The following is an 18,096-nucleotide window of genomic DNA, read 5'->3' as shown; positions in this document are numbered from 1 at the left end:
ACGTCCCACGGTTATGCCGGTTAGGCTAAAGGAGACTGTGATTATGAGAAATAAATTAAATGAAGAAAGTGGGAGGAAACGGGAGAACCCCGAGAAAACCCACGAGCACGGTGTTTGTACACCACAAAGTCCACACGGCGCGAGCTGGGATCGAACCAGGAACCCCAAGCACCGGCGGTGAACGCTCTACCACTGAGCCACCGCGCCCCCCTTTTTTGCGAAGAGGATTAGTTGTACCTGTTATGGTAACTCCTAATGTTTCTTCATAAAATAAGTAATAAAATAAATTACTGTTTTATTGAAATTCGTGTATCACACGATATAGGCCTATATACTTTTACTAGTGAAATGTCAATTTCCTAACTATGCTAAATCAGTTACCATATTTCAATGCTTCGATCTACGTCACACTATACAATTCTTTAATTACTATTGCACAGCGCTCTGAATCTTGTATAAATCGAATTGTATTAAGTGATAAAACAAATACTTATTCAACAAACAATTTGAACACTTCACTTTCTGATCATAATGCAGTTCAAATAAATATAGCTCTTTCATCAGAAACAAACAAATATAATAATAATTAGAGAGAGGATTTTAAGGTGCAGCACCTTTTCTAAAAATCTAATTGTTATAACAACCAAAGTTCAAAATATGTATTTCCGGGCATAAAATGAACTGAAATGAACGCACTTTGTTGCATCTTTTTAGTGAATGATGCACCTTTTTGCTAGATTCATAAAATTTCCTTTTTTTTTTTTTTTTTTTACTTCTTTTAGCTTTCAGCACCTTTGTTGTCCTTTCTCTCTCTCTCTTTTTTTTTTTTAATTTGGACAGAACAATATGTTTTTATTTTCAATCTAGTTTGCACATAACATTCCATAAATTTAGAAGTAATCTAGGATTTGCTAGGGATAAATTTGAACTGAATTTGCGAAACAATTCTGACATAGAAACCTTTGCAATGTCAACTGAACTTCCTGTCCATGTGCTTACAAGATACGTGCCACTGGTTTCCATTGATGTCGAGCGAAGTTTCTCCACATACAAGTATCTCCTGAGCCCAAAGCGACAGAAACTAACATTCGAAAACATAGGAATATTGTGTATAATTAAATAAACCAGTTTCCGAAGACCCAGTAGTATGTTAATGAACTTTAGCTCCAATATTATGGGACCTACCGTAGTCGGGTCAAGACTTCACTTAGAAACTAATATGTGCGCTATCCAAAAATACGTGTTGCAGAATTCTAAGATGCTCACGAAGCAATCTTTATAGAGGGAGTTTGCCCACAGGCATATAATTTGAAGTACTCTCTAACTAGGCCTACCTCTATAAAAATTGTAGCAGAAGTACCACAGGATTCTGAAACATGGATATTTGGATAGGGTACATACTAGTTTCTAAGTGAAGTGTTGACCTGACTACGGTAGGTCCCATAGTTTTGGAGCTATGGACATTTCAAGTTCATTCTTTCATGTTTTCGGAAGCCTATACCGTATCTGGAAAATCGGCAGCAAGTAGTAGAAATTACATACAGTAACAAAGATACAAACCAAACTACATATTACACATCGGGAAAACAAGAAATATCATGTGGAGTGCCACAGGGATCCGTATTAGGGCCATTATTATTTTTGATATACATTAACGATCTACCATGTAATATTGCTCCAGCAGAACTATCCCTTTATGCAGATGATGGTAATATCATAGTAAAAGGGAACATAAATGAGGATGTTGAAGGTAATGCAAATGAAATCCTTCATAAACTATCTCAGTGGATTAGAGAAAATAAGCTTAAATTAAACATTGAAAAGACACAAGCAATCAATTTTCATCATATGCGCAACAAACATACAAACATACAGCCTGTTAATATTTTAATTGAAAATAACGGAATAGACTATGTGAACTCAACTAAGTTCTTAGGAATCTGGATAGATAAAAATCTCTCCTGGGATGTACAAATAACTAAGCTTGGTAAAAAATTAAATCAAATTTATTTCGCAATTAAAGTACTTAAAAATGTTTTAAAAGAGTCTACTTTAAAAACGATTTACTTTGGATTATTCCAGTCAAATTTAACATACGGCATTATATTTTGGGGAAATACACACAAAGCGAAGGTAATTTTTACAATACAGAAAAGAATAATAAGAATGATGGCGGCCGCTAAACCAAAAGATCACTGCAATCCAATATTTAAAAAATTTCGTATACTCCCAGTACCTTGTTTGTACATTTTAAATCTCATGATATTTGTAAAGAGACACCTACAAGGTGTCCTTACGCGAGTAGGACAGCAACATGATCATGATACAAGAAACAAACAAAACTTTTCCATTGTAGAACACAGAACCGTATTATATGAAAAAGGGTGTAAATACGCGGGTATCATGCTATATAATAAACTTCCCAAAGATATAAAGACTCAGGAATCTGTTGCTAAATTTAAAAAAGAACTACAGAAATATTTATTAAAACACTGCTTTTACTCGATAGAGGAATACATGAATTGCTAACAGAAACAACAACAACAACAAAAAGAAAAAAAACGACATTATCTACAGTAACCAGTATCGTTGCTTGTTTTTAACATTTGATACAGTATATGTTCAAGGATTTCTACATACACTGCAAGTAATAATTACTCTTACTTTATTTTTAATAATATCATGCAAAATGTAATGGATAAGATGTAAGGCGTAATGTTTAATTATTAACCTAGTGTGTGTAATTTTCATTATTATTGTTCTTTTTACTTTTGTGTTTATATATATAAATGACGTGTCCACTTCATATGCATTGCAATACAGTGCTAAATGTATGAAAAAAGGACGAAATACAATACAATACAATACAATATAACTTCGAGAGGAGGCATTTGTGCACCCAGGATGGTATATATATATATATATATATATATATATATATTTTGGCTTATTTTGGTGTCAGGAATCACTTCACAAACGTTGTCGGTGTTGTTTTGAAACACCCTGCATATATGAGCAAAGCAACATAGTATGTAACATTAGATAGATGGGAAAGATATCGTATGTGCGCAATCCGCTGAAGAAAGTTCAGGATCTCTCACTGGTTCTAGGTTGCTTATTCTTTCTAAATGTCAAGCTCCTTCGTGGTTAAACGGTTAGTGTACTCGCCTTGCGCGTGGGAGACCAGGGTTCGGAGTATGTTTAGTACAAGGGGTCCAGAAGCACGTACAAAACACAAAACTTACAGGAGAAATGAATGATGCAAGTACTGAGACGTAACGTAACGTAACCAAATCTAACTTAACCTAACATAAACTAACCTAAGGTAACCTGAACTAACCTAAACTAACGTAATAGTAGAAATAAGCGAAATTCTATCATTTTTTGGAAAATTATGCGGGACCCCTACACTAATATAACATAAACTAAACTAAACTAACTTAACTTAACCTAAACTAACCTAACCCACCCTAAACTAACCGAATGTGAACAGAAATTACCAAAATTGTAACCATTTTTAGAGGAAAGAGCTGGACCCTTTCTGCTAAACATAGGCCCAGGGTTCGATTCCCGGCGGGAGCTCATGTGGTTCGGATTCCACGTTAATCAGTAGGTATCGTCTCATATAGCCTCGTTGCTGAAAAGGACGTTAAACCCAAAATCAACCCAACTCTTTCTGAATGTCCTTTTATGATATCTTCATTTTCACCTTTGTGTACTGAACAAAGTATATGTATAGTGTATACATTACAGTCTGTCCGTAAACCTCTATCACCTGTCGATGAATATCAACTGCGGTTACATTTTTCATCCACTGAAATCGAATGACTCGCGAGCCAAGACCACTTTTCCAAACGAGTCGCTTTTTTGTGTTTATTTACAACTAGCGCCATAAGTGGCAGATGACTGAAATTTTGCACAGTTGCCAATTCCATGTAATAAAATTACCGTACTCTCTTCATTCATCTATAACAGACGAAACTCCAGAAATATCAGCCTTGTAAGCTTAGTTTCTGATCTTCCTTCGTAGTTGGATTTCCCATTACTAAATTAAAATAATAATAATAATAATAATAATAATAATAATAATAATAATAATAATAATAATAATAATAATAATAATAATCCATCACTATTCGTAAGGATGGAAGAAACACATTGTTTAAAATATCTTTTGACTGTCATCCCTATTTAAAATCACAATGAGATTTAAAATTTACGCAAGTATAGTTAGGAGACTAATAACAAAATAACCAATAGTTAAATATTACCAATATATTTTATTGCAGCAGAGATTGAAAATCTGATAGCTGGTAGCAATTTTAAAAAGTGAAATATCGTGTTTTGAATAACAGTACAACGATAATAAATATATGTTACTATGCACAATGGTCCGTAGTGTATGATATTACTTTCTTTTATGGCCAGATCTGCCTATTTATGTTATTTAGTTTCGACCAGACATAAATATCTAGGCTTTATATAGCTAGAACAGAACATAAAAGGTACGCCATTGTGAATGAGTGAATATTCGTTTAAGAAGAATGTGGCCCGACTAAAATTTTTGGAACCCCTTAAACCACAACGCATCATTATGTGTTCCTTAAACACAAAAAGCAAAATTTAAATATTTCTATGAGATCCTTTATAATAAATTCAGTTTAATTCTCATTCATTTCGCTAGCCCTATTGCGTTGACGCAACGCGAGATTTGTGTATTTATTTGCGGTTATCAGCATAGGAATTGTAATTGTAATTGAGTATTGCTTTCTTTTGCGTTGCGTTGCGTTCCTGTACGCAGAGTTTGAGGAGACTAATAAATATATGGATCGAAGAAGTTAGAACGATATTGGGCATCTGTAGAATGAAGGTGTAGGATGAGAATTACGGATATCAGATATGGGTAATTATTGATAGGCTATAGAGAGGTTTACAATTATTAGGGGCACCATAGACGCATACATTTGCATGACCAACTTACATGAAAGATTTGTTTCATCATGCATTTTTTAAAGAATTTTTTGCTCACATAGTAACACCTTGCTGTCCAACTTACCAGAAGAATGACCTTGCAATTACGGAGGAAAGAGTCACGTCATTTCTTAAGCTGTAGTAATTAGCAGACCTAAATATAAAACAACCAACTTGTATGAACGACCACATACACGGTAAACATGCATGAACAACGGTAAATCCATAATGCATGTTTACAAAAGATTTTGATATCTTTCAACATGCATGAACGAGGCCATATATGATCAACTTGCCTGTGGTTTTATCATTTTCCATGCAGGTTGAAATGTCTCATCATGCATGTCTCTGTGTGTATGGGTATGGGGGCCCTTTACGACTTTGGCCCCCCTAGCATATTTATGTCCCCTTCCAAACCTTTGTAACTGGTTGCAGCTTGACGGTGGCTATAAGTAGCCCATATGCAGTGCATGCAAGTAAATGTTTGAATTTTTTTTTTTTTTTTTTTGTAATTGAGAGGGATGATCTTAACCGAGTTCATTAGTGGAGTCAATCCATTAATATCTTAACGGCTAATACTTACAAATGGTGGCTATTTATATGCCATACATGGAAATATTTCTCATGATTTTCTCTCCTCTCTTTACTGGAGTTTATTATTGTTATTTAATTTATTGATAATAGTAGCCCCCTAATAGTAACTAGGATTGAAGCGTATAGCATCTCTATAATCGACATTTTGATATTGATTGTCAAAAATAATACAAAAGAACAGGGACATTATTTAGGGGCGCAGAAAGGGGCAATTGCGCCCTCTGAGTTTGAGATTTATATAGATGTTATCAATAGAATAGTAGTAAACCAGAGATAAACGCGAAATTTTACTTTATTAACGCGTCTTGCCCCTCGAAGCAAAATCTGAAATGACGCTCCTGCCAGAGAATTAATGATTTTTTCCCCCTAAGTACTGTATCTAGAGATGAAAAGGCAATTTTGACAACCAATTTGGCCGAAACACCTGAATGACACTCTGAATATATTTCATCTTTCGAGTTTTGTTTTTTTGTTTAACGTTAGTAATTTTGTAAAATTCAATATATTCATGCTGGGTAAAAAAAAAAAAAATAGGACGAGGAGTTAAAGAAGGTTGTAGAAATATTAAGCAGGCGACAAGACAGTAGCAGTATGAAAAACTCGGTTGATTTAAGAAGGTTGGAGGAAGTAGGACAGAGCAAAGCTAAAACAATCATGTTCAGTGTTGATGTGAAGGGTATGTTTCCAAGTCTAAGAAGGAACAGTATTGTTAAAGTCATTACTGAATTGATGAATGATAGGAAGATCAATGGTTGGAGTGGAGAAGGACTGAAGGAAGCCCTGAAGACTATCTGGGATAACAGTTACTGTGTTATAGTTGATAAGTTAGTGAAGATCAAGGAAGGACTAAGCATAGGTTCCAGGTTGAGTCCGATGCTAGCAGAAATTGTTATGAACGACTGCGAGAAGAAAGTAAGGATGAAAGAAAAGGAAGTGACAAATAAGTGTTTTTTCTAGATATGTTGACGATTGCTTGGGGAGTTGGAAAGGAGCTGTAAGGCAATTGGAAAAGTTTGTAAAAGAAATTGAGGATATAGAGAAGGGTATACAACTGGAGCTAGAGGTAGAAAAGGAAGAGGTTATAGTTTTCCTGGATATGAGAATAAGGAGAAAACAGGGAGTGATACACGCAGAATGGTATCAAAAAAGTTGCGCGTAGGGAAACTATTGCCACGCCAGAAGTGATGTAGATTACTCGACCAAGAGGAATTTCATCATTAACAGAGAGAATAGAAATACGCAAATAAGCAATGAAAGAGACAAGGCGGAACAGAGTATACAGTCATTCCATAAGCAGCTGGAGAATAATGGATACGATAGAAAGAGGCTGAAAAAAAGAAGAAGATGGGAGAACAAAAACGAAGAAAGAGAAAAAAGAAGCCGAGAAGTAGAGCAAAGTGAAGGAGGAATAGAAGAAAGAAGAAAAATGTGGTGAGGGATAGAAAGCTTGGGAGAAGAAACAGAAATCATTAAAAGAATGCTTAAGAAGATAGGGGGCGTCTCAGCTTACAGAAAAGGGAGCAAGAGGCTTCTGGAAGTAATAAGGGAAAAAAGAAGGAAGAAGAGAGAAGAGCAAGGGGTAATGATAGAGAAAAAAAAGGAGTGATTTATAAAATTCAGTGCGGCGAGTGTGATATGTGTTATATTGGGGAAACTGGAAAGAGACTAAGAGAGCGTATAAAACAACATAAGGATGACGTTAGGCTAGAGAGGAACAAAAATGCGGTCTACAAACATGTAAGGGACACGGAAAATTCAGTTAATTGGAATGAAGTAAAAATTCTAGGCCAAGAAGAAAGAAGCATAGTTAGGAAATGGAAGGAGGCACGGTTTATAGAAATGGAGGGTAATAAAGCAATGAACTGGAACTCAGGACTGATCATCGACCAACAGTGGAATAGGTTGTTAGACAAGCTTAAAGTATAAGATTTGAAAACACATATCTATTATGGTTGTTGTACATATATCGATTATCTTGGACGTGTTTATGTATTTATTAGTCAATATTAATTCTCTCTCTCTCTCTCTCTCTCTCTCTCTCTCTCTATATATATATATATATATATATATATATATATATATATATATATATATATATATATATATATATATATATATATATATATATATATATATATATATGTGTGTGTGTGTGTGTGTGTGTGTGTGTGTGTGTGTGTGTGTGTGTGTGTATTTATATAATTATTTTATGTTAATTGTTAGTTTAGATTAGTTGTGCTAAGATCGTCACTCTTATTTTGTTTGTGTGTAATTTACAACAGATAGAAAGAATCAGTATAGGAATATACAAATCAGAATACTTGAAGGGGATTGACTGCTGACAGGAACCAATCAGAAGTAAGATGTCTCAGCTGTTGTTTGTATATAAGACTGTAAATTTCTCCTGTATCTCACAGTGTCTGATAAGGCCAAGGTGTTAGTTGGCGAAACTGTAACATGCAGGGATGTAATGGAGGGTATACGCGGGTATACGGCGTATACTCACCTCTAATTTTTTGAAACTATCGTATAGCCACCTAAAATTTAAGAAGTACGCGGATATATATGCTACATTCGATCAATAGTATACTCAATTCATTGGAACAGGCAACTGCTTTTCATGTACTTTATTTTAAAAAAATCTCACTAAACAGCTGGTCGTCAGGCTGTTACCGCGAATCATGTCTAAATTCTTTTTAAAATATTTGCGTTTCGGTGCGTGAGAATCAAATTTTCTGAAAATCTCTTCTATAATGAAAAAGAGTGCTCTGAACATGCAGTGCTTTTTCCTCAAGATGTCTCATGCGTTGTCCCTACCTTCCAAATTCCAATTCAACTCAAAGTCTGTTGATTGATAAAATTTGAGCAAGGCAATATGGATGGAACAAGTTCCTTTTTTAATCGCGGAAGGAGGTTCCGAAAAAATGTGGTCTTTACTTTAGAGTTAACAGGAAATTAAATTAATATATTTCCGCCAAGTAATCGTTGGCCTCCACAAAAATAACAAATGACCTATCGTTGGTCCAGTTTGAAGCATTATTATTATTATTATTATTATTATTATTATTATTATTATTATTATTATTATTATTATTATTATTATTATTATTATTATTATTATTATTATTATCCATAAATTATATTGAAGATAGTTTTTATTATGCTTAATCAAGAACTACTGCCCGGGACCAAACGCTATACTTTTGTGCATAACTATAAAGGTAACCAAGAAAGTTCTGTCCCTTTTCGTGGAGGTCTGTGTTCAATTGGACCTCACATCGTGAGTTGAATGCGAATGGAGATAAGGCGAACGTCAGTTGTTGGTGTGGGTATATCCAACATACTACCTGGTTGTGGCAATTCAGATACACCGTGAACTTGCGTAAAGACAGAGGGAACATAGGACATCCACAGAGCGTCATAAAAGCATGTATGCTGAACGACTTCATATGGAGGTCAAACGCCGCTGTAGCGGGACAGAAGATATGCCAGGACTTTGGTGAGGGTGTCGTGATGACGCGGACAGTGCAGCGATGGTTTAAGAAGTTTAAGGACGATGACGAAACACCCGAAAACACCACGTGCCGGAAGACCAACACATGTACAAAGAGGAACTGGGACTACAATTCAGTGTGTGGAGAAACCATTCGGCAGCACATCCATCAACTTGGGAAGCACTACAAGTTGGGTCGATGGGTCTCACATGTTTTTGACTCCGGGCCAGAAGGCAACGCGGCAGTCGCCTGTGTTTATTTACTGTTTCGGAGCCATTTCTGGACAGGGTGTTGACATGTGATAAAAAGTGGGTCCTATACGAAGCTCCACGGCGCCGTCATCATAAGTTAGCATCCCATGAACCGATTTCAAAACAGCCGAAACCAGCACTGTACCAGAAGGTCCTTCTGTGTGTTTGGTGCATCGTGCATCGGGAACTGCTACCAGCTGGTCAGAGTATCAATGCAACTGTGTAGTGTCAGCAGTTGAGCTGTGCTCAACAAAAACTCAAAACTCTGAAGCCATTACTTCTGAATTGCAAATGGGTCCTCATTTACGAGACAACGCTATATCCCACGTGGCTAGGATGACTCAGGCCACCATTCTCCGCCTTGGATGGGAAACAATATTGCAACCACTATATTTTCCGGGTATTGCATTGTCCGATTATCACCTGTCCCATTCTTTTTACAATCACCTTAGAGGACGCCAGTTCAAATCCTAGTAAAAGTCCAAAATGCACCTGATACCTTCTTCGTTTCACGGCCCACCAAGTTTTACCGCGATGGATTCCATGGCCTTCCAGAACGTTCGATGCCGATGGGGACTATTTTTGACCTTCTACGTTAGGTGACAGGTGGTGGGTGAAAAAGCAACAAAACTTTTGTTGGTTACCTTTATATTTAAATTTAAGACCTTGTATACAGAACCTATCTACACAAGATTGATTTTCTTTGAAATTTCACTTAATTTCTTTACGGCTTCCTGACAAAAATATTTATTTATTATTCATGACTAAAAAAAAAAACAAAATTATATTATTACACTGAGTAGGAATAAAAGAGAGAGCGAATGAAATCCAAATTGAATAAAAACATTGTTTCTCACCCAATTTTCCATCCTCTATGTCTTTTAAAACACTTGTTAAAGCATATAAAAATATACTGTACTTACAAATCAGTTTAATACATTTGTTTTATGGCTGTAATTGTAGTGCCTTGTTAAAACGTTTGTCTTCAAACTGTCAAATATAAGTCTCAGTAAATTGTGTAATCTGCTGTCACAAAAAAGTATCCTATTTTTCGATTGGTATAATACAAGGAAGAGATACTATACTATTTTTCGATCGGTATAGAAAAACAATATTTCTCCATACTATTTTATCGTAAATTATTAATTGTCAATAAACTTTGTTACTTTTAAATGAATAAAGCGAAATAATTTTACTATGATGTTCTAAAAGCTGGTTATTTGGGGGGGGGCAGCCCCGACGGGCCTCCCTTGGCTACACCCCTGCAGCTAGTACTAGTTTTTCCTCAACCTACTGAACAAAAGAAAGTTAGGGTAAAAATAAACATTTTTCTTCGTAATTTCCTTTTCTTTCAGATCATAAAGAAAATTGAAGAAAATTTGTTAACAGGAAGGAGTAGAAAACAAAAGTGAGGAAAGACTTGTAGCGTGTGAGCATGTCACAGCAACTTTAATTATATCGATACAGCCGTCACTTCGAAAATATTTGCTTAGTAGTATTTAACCCTTTGGGGATTTATGGTACGAATCGGTACCATGGAATAGTGTTGTGTTGAAACGCTTTTTAAGCTCATATAACTCGTATTAAACCGTTTTATTATTATTATTATTATTATTATTATTATTATTATTATTATTATTATTATTATTATTATTATTATTATTATTATTATTGGTCAAGTCAAGCATGCAAAAAAGAGCACCCCAAATGCGTTTTGGAATCGGATGGTAAACTTGGAGGTGCCAAGTGGGGGCGGAAGGGTGTGACTTTTTTCTTAAGAGTCTTCATCCCGGCGAAATTAAAATACCGCTAATTTTACAGTAATTATGTGATATCTTCAAATAGATAAAAGATAATCGAAATGTGGAACAAGAGTGCCCTAGACAATATTATTTTACATGAGAAACCGTTATCACGACTCACTTATCTGCTTTTGATTTCGAGCCATTTTGAAAATCGGCATTTATTTTCGCGTCTCTAAACGGCTGAAAACGGAAAACCACTAGGCGACTTGTGATAACGGTACATCACGCAAAAAAATATTGTCTGGGGCGCTCTTGTTCCATATTTCAATTATCTTTTATCTATTTGAAGACATCACATAATTACTGTAAAATTAGCGGTATTTTAATTTCGCCGGGATGAAGACTCTTAAGCGAAATTAAAAAAAAAAAACCGTTTTCAAGATATCAAGATTAAAATTTTGCATACGGATTGTGTGCATCTTTGAGTATTTCTCTCTCTCTCTCTTTCTTTTTCTTTTTCTTTTCTTTTTTTTTCTTTTTGGATACCTACCTGAACTCAGTTCTTTTAAGAAATACTTTTAGGAGGAGAGCATTTTTTGTCTTTATCTATTTTTCCTTTTTCTACAGAGTGCATATTTGTCTTGTTCTACTTTATTTACTTAACAATCACCAGATACAGCTCAGAGGCCATTTTATACTGCATATCTAACAACAACAACAATAATACAAAGGATTTGGGAAGGTATCAGCCAGGACCTGTTTAGTAGGTACTATCCCGACATTTGCCCGGTAGGACTGAGGAAAACCACAGTCAGGATGCTTGGCAGCGTGAATCGAATCCACGACCTACCGAATGCAAAGCCACGCTCTACCACTTGAGCTACTTCTCTCGGAGAGATTGTCATTTGTGATTTTTAAAAATTGCTCCTGATGGGACACCTAAACCTAGAATCGAAAGAAATTATTGCACTAAAGTTTTAGATGGGTATACCGCAACTACCCGACTCTAACTTCGGCGCTGGTATCAGCGCTTAATTCAACCATAAACTGGCCTCAAAAATGTTCTCAAAGGTGTCTATTTGCTGCTTCGCCGAAGCGGCTCTTTTGAATCGCTTCTGATTTAAAAAATAAACGTTTAATTGAAAAAAAACTTATTGGACCAAGTTGCAAACACGAAAAATATTCGATCATAACGCTGCCACAGGCGTCATATGCTTAATTCGGTTTAAATTTGTTTTGAAATTTTCATAGACCCGATGTGACTTACCTCAAGACCCGCCCCTTTATCCGAATTTGTTGAAGTTTTGCGTCAGTTGTCAACACCACCGTGACTGTATGAAATATTGTCGTACATTTTAAGGTGGAATCCCGGAACCATCGTAATGCATTAAAAACAGCAAAAGAAAGCTTCGTGTCTGAAGATCGCAGCAAAGATTAGATTTGAACTTATGACAGTGGTATAACCTGAGTTTATTTCTGCTTTTCCGAGACATCAAAAATTGTAAGTTCTAGGTGTGGTAGTTCATGAAAACAGCTTGTCTTAGTATTATTCTATTGTTTATTTGTCTATTCTTTATACTTAGCTATTAACGCTTCAAGTCGTTAATTATTTGCTCATTGGGACGTAGCTGTCATTGTTTTAATTGAATAGTTGAGTGACACGGTAACCTAAGTATCAACAGCAATAAGGCCGATATTAGTATTAATACGGATACTAATATCGACATTATTGCTGTTGGTACTTAGGCTACTGGGTCACCCAATCTATCAATTCTAAAAGCGTCATGCGCGAACGAAACCAAAATTAAACTTTTTTTTCTATTTTAATGCAATTATGATTCAACAGAAGAAAGCTAAATTCATTCTCTGAGTAAAAGAACAACAACTAAACACAATTTGGGAGAGAGAGAAAGAGAGAGATTGTAAGCTGCAGGACGGACAAACTACAGATTGAGGGCGATTAATCTCTTCTTGGTTATGGCCCTGTACAGCAGCCACTAGGCTGTGATTCGCGACGATTTACAATGTTAAAATTCAAAATGTTAATCTTAAATACTCCAAATGTACCCAACATTTTACCTCAAACGAGAAATGTGTATTTCTGTGTACATTAAATACGTCCTTTGAAAGTGTCATAGTAACAGATAGGATCAAAGGAATGAGCAAGTTGACAGAAACAACATTGGTCCAAGTCATTTTTTTCCTTCTTATAGTTATCAGTCATACAGGTACAACCACTTCTACAGCCTGACCTACTTAACGCAGAGAGCTATTAGTCTATAACATTATAGGTAATCTTTTTCTTAGTCTCTTGTTGATAGGTTAAGTGGTTCGGTAACTGTTCTTCAAAACATAGCTCTCCATGCAGACTTCCCTTGTTACTGCATATACATATCCTGCTTGTTATGCAACCTATACGCGCAGAGAGCCAGTGTGAGTTGCCTATAAGCAAGGATATTTAATAACTTTCTTATGAACTTTGAACTTTAAATCTTAATAGTTAAAAGATTAATAGTATTGAAACACCCGATAGATAGGCTATATATATAATGCGTGTGTGTGTGTGACAAGGGATGGAGCTATACCCACCTAAAGCGTTTTTCACAGTCCTTTGCACCCTTCAAAAACAAACCGCGTAACTTGATGTTGTACTGTGCACGACTATTTGCTGATTGGTGAAGAGGAAATTGTTTCGTCTGTTTCCCGCAATATTTCTGCTGCAGCACGTGCGTGTATTTCTGCCACTGCGATGTGCATTACTCGCCTTACTCTCACACTATTGCCGTGATATAGGGCAAAATACCCAATACTACATAATCCCCCCTCCTTTAAGAGCAACTGAACATTGTTATTTTTCTCCAAACTGTAATTATAGATGAAATTACAATGAGTTATGTCAAATTATCAACTGAACGATAAAGAGATGGTGCTGATATGTAACAGCAAGCATATTTATCATTATGGGAGATTATTTCTTTTTCATCTATTACCTAAATCATTACGCATATCCATGAAAAACAGATGGTACTTTCCCCCCCTTAAGTTCAATTTATTGATGTGCTTTCTTACATTGTATAGCATACGAATGTACAAATACTAACTTCAGTACTACAAAGTAAGTAAATAAATATTCTATGAGAACATGAAAATTAGCTATTATAGGTCTTAATTTTCTTCAAGTGAATTGAACAACGTTGATATCGTTTGATAAAATATTTGCTTTTCTTCTGCACGTGCGGGTTTGCCTTGTTTATGTTTAGCGGAATAACAAGGAGCAGCAGGTAACCTGCTGGCTTCCTTGGGTGACATCTTTAAATTGTTGCGCGCACTTTGTGTGTTTTGGTTTTGGGTACAAAACCGCGCGGCGACAACCTCGCGGACCAAAACCTCGCCTCCGAAAACCTCGCGGCCCAAAATCTCGCCGGGCCAAAACCTCGCCTGGCCAAAACCTCGCCGCCCAAAACCTCGCCTGGCCAAAACCTCGCCACCCAAAACCTCGCCTTGCCAAAACCTCGTCTTCCAAAACCTCGCGCCCCAAAATATAGCCATACCCAAAATCTCGCCTGACCAAAATGTAAATGTTCCAACAGATGATAAGGATGACGGTATAAAAGACGCTGTTTCAGAAGAAGTATCACGGGTATTTGACCAAGTCCCGCGATACCATATGAAAATTATATTTCTATATTAGAGGATTTCAATGTGAAGGTAGGGCCACAGGATGTTTTTAAACTGGTTATAGGGAATGAAAGTCTGCATAAGGAATGTAATGACAACTAACGGGGTTAGTTTCATGAACTTTGGAACATCCAAAAACTTAAAATTTTAACAAAAATCTAATAATAATTATGAAAGTATGAAATAATATATGAGTTTTTACGACGTCCCTTGATTATGTTCTGTAGGTTAAAGGTGACGTATATGACCAGGATGAAGGAAATGATCGAATAAAGAAAGTGGGAGGAAACGGGAATAACCCGAGAAAGCCCACGCACACAATGTTTTGTATCTTCTTTCTTCTTCTTCTTCTTCTTCTTCTTCTTCTTCTTATTATTATTATTATTATTATTATTATTATTATTATTATTATTATTATTATTATTATTATTATTTGTAATGTGGAATTGCATATTAAGAAACTCATTCGGTAAATTTTAGAGAAAAGTTTGATTCGCGGCGAGGTTTTGGCCACGCGATGTTTTGGGTGGCGAGATTTTGTCCCGCGAGGTTTTGGGCGGCGAAGTTTTGGCCCGGTGAGATTTTGTCCCGCGAGGTTTTGGGCGGCGAGGTTTTGGCCCGGCGAGATTTTGTCGCGCGAGGTTTTGGCCGGCGAGATTTTGGGCGGCGATGTTTCGGCCGCGAGATTTTGTCCGTATCCCGTGTTTTGTCATTTGTTGTAACAGTTTTCTCTTACAAATTCGATTTTGGTTCAAGATTCCGATCCCATATAGATACATGCTTTGAGTCGGATCCTAAAATGTTCTTACTGTGCCTTAAGAATACATTAATTACCATAATACATTGCATTTGTTGTGTACTATTTGCTCATGGAAGAATAAACTGTTATTAGTCTCATTTTCAATGTTGCTAACTCATGGTTATTTTTCAGTTTTTCATAAAGAATGGTTGTCAAACAGTTGTGTCATTTCATGAAAATGAGCTAAGAAAATGAAAAAGAGAAATCAAGTGAACTTGCTGTTCTTATTGAAGATAATAAGTTCCTTATAGTACTTCAGATCTTTGTTTGGCCTTTCATTAGAGATAAGTAAATAGTCAATAAAAAAAAAAGAAAAAGAAAAAAAGAAAGAGAGAGAGAGAGAGAGAGGGGATAGAGAGAAGTTAAAGAGGATAAAACCTGTTTTAGTGATTCATTACGAAGTAATATAATGCTAATTTTTTCAGTTATAATTTGCATATCGCTTTTTTAAAATACGATCAGAATAAATGATCATTTAAAAGATGCAGAAACCGAATATTCGGTGCCAGAAATGAAATAATGTACAAAGGAATCTTCAACATTTAAGAATTTTTATAATATTGGATAGGAATGTTCATAACTTTTGAGTCTTTATTTTCTTCTGGCTGCAGTGAAATTAAGAGGAGGTACTATGTGCATGTTAAACAATGTGTCTTTATTCCTATGTAGAATCTAAAAAGTTTCTTGGAATTTGTTGAATAAGATGTCGACAGAGTCTTCATACTCTCATGACTGATATTAGTTTATGGCGTCTTTTCTGTTAGATATCAAATGAAAGGATGTCACGAGGATTAGCATTACATCACTGGTAACATGTATGTAGTTTATTATGTGAATATATTGATTTGCTCAGCAAATTGTTTATGTTTGGGTAAAAAATTTAAAACGCTAACTTTGAAATTCGCAGCGTAAATATAAATTAAAAACATTCTTTCACTGTTACGCAGGACATGTATATAACATTCACTATACGCTGAATTCATTCACTAACATTCACTGTACACTCACTATGTATATAACATTGGAAAGATATTTAAAAAAGTACTGAAAATATGCTTAGGAGAGGGCAGCACCATCAATGTGCTAACTTACAACATGTACGTTAGGAAACCAGCTATTATAGCACAGAAATATTTCTCTTAAAATTCTCTTTACAATTCTTAAAATCTTTTTTGCTAATTAGTGCATATTATACATACTTAATATTTAGAATATCTAGAAACAATGTAGAAAATTTGTATTTATACAAATATAATGGAGACCCTCACCGCATTAAATGATGATTTGTAGATTAATCGGATTTTACTTTTTGGGAAGTGTGTTAGTAGTAGTTAGTTTGGTAACTCCTAATACTTTTTCATAATACAAATATGAAATTCTGGGTAAAATTGTAGTAGGCAGTGATGCTAGTTTGAGGGAAATTTCCCGCGGCGTAGGGAGATTTAGCAAAGAATTTCTTAAAGAAGGAAAAATGGACATTTCAGGAATATGAAAGAAAATGTAGGGAAACTTAGCTTTTCAACAAATGTTATGTTACTAAGTACTGTGGTAGTATGACGAAAGACGGTGCTATTCTTTCCAGAATCCCATACACAAAGTGATAAACTTTTTCTTCCCCCATAACCCTTCCGTGGCCTGGCTTCAGGATGCCATTATACAACATAATATTGCAGTAATAACAGATCAAAAACACAAACGCATGTTGTAGAGATATGGACACAGCATAATAATTCATAGATATGCAATAATGCTCTCTTTAAACAATGATTATATAGGCCTATATATATAAAGCGAACGAAAAGGGATTTTTTCTTTAAAAGGGAATTTTTGAGCATTCTTGAGGGAAATTTTAGCAGGAGGACCTAGCATCACTGGTACTGGTATGTTTTTATGTATTAATTTCCTAACTATACCAAATCAGAAAACACTTTACAACTCTTCGCTCTACACAGGGGCGGCCCAAGGACCTTGTGACTGCCCGGGGCGCAAAAATAAGCCTCAAAAGGTAAATTTTATAACGTGTAGAAAACTAATTTTCTTGGTTTATAATCTTGTAAAGGGGCGTCAATTATATAATCTTTTTCCATTCCACTACGGAAGAAGAGAGTTCCATAGTAGGGTAAGGGAACCTAACAAGGGACATCACCCAATTGTCCGGCTCCGATTTCAATGAAATTTTTCTAGCTGATAAAGAAGATATATGTATTATTTATGATGACAGAAATTTTTTGCCATGGTGCAAGTTTTCTATTTTTTGTATAATTTTTGAGAGTTGTGATGTGGTTATTAGAGATTACTGCAGAAGTCCCTTACTAACCTTTGTAAACGGAGCGTTAATGAAAGAATAACAATGTAGATACATATAAGGCCTAAGGAGAAGTTGTATGGTAGGTATGACCTTGACGGCAGCCATCTTGAAATCCGCCATTTTGAATTAAAATCAAGTTTTTTAAATGGGAATAGGGTAATATGATACATAATTTCCGGCTAGAATTTAATCAGGAAGACAATGGTGAAGCTAGTTTTGAGATACACACATTTGGGGAAAAGTTACAGGCATTTAA

The sequence above is a fragment of the Thermobia domestica genome, chromosome 16 (assembly GCF_964235325.1).
Source record: "Thermobia domestica chromosome 16, izTheDome1.hap1.1, whole genome shotgun sequence".
Lineage (NCBI taxonomy): Eukaryota > Metazoa > Arthropoda > Insecta > Zygentoma > Lepismatidae > Thermobia > Thermobia domestica.
Note: the sequence above shows the minus strand (reverse complement) of the source record.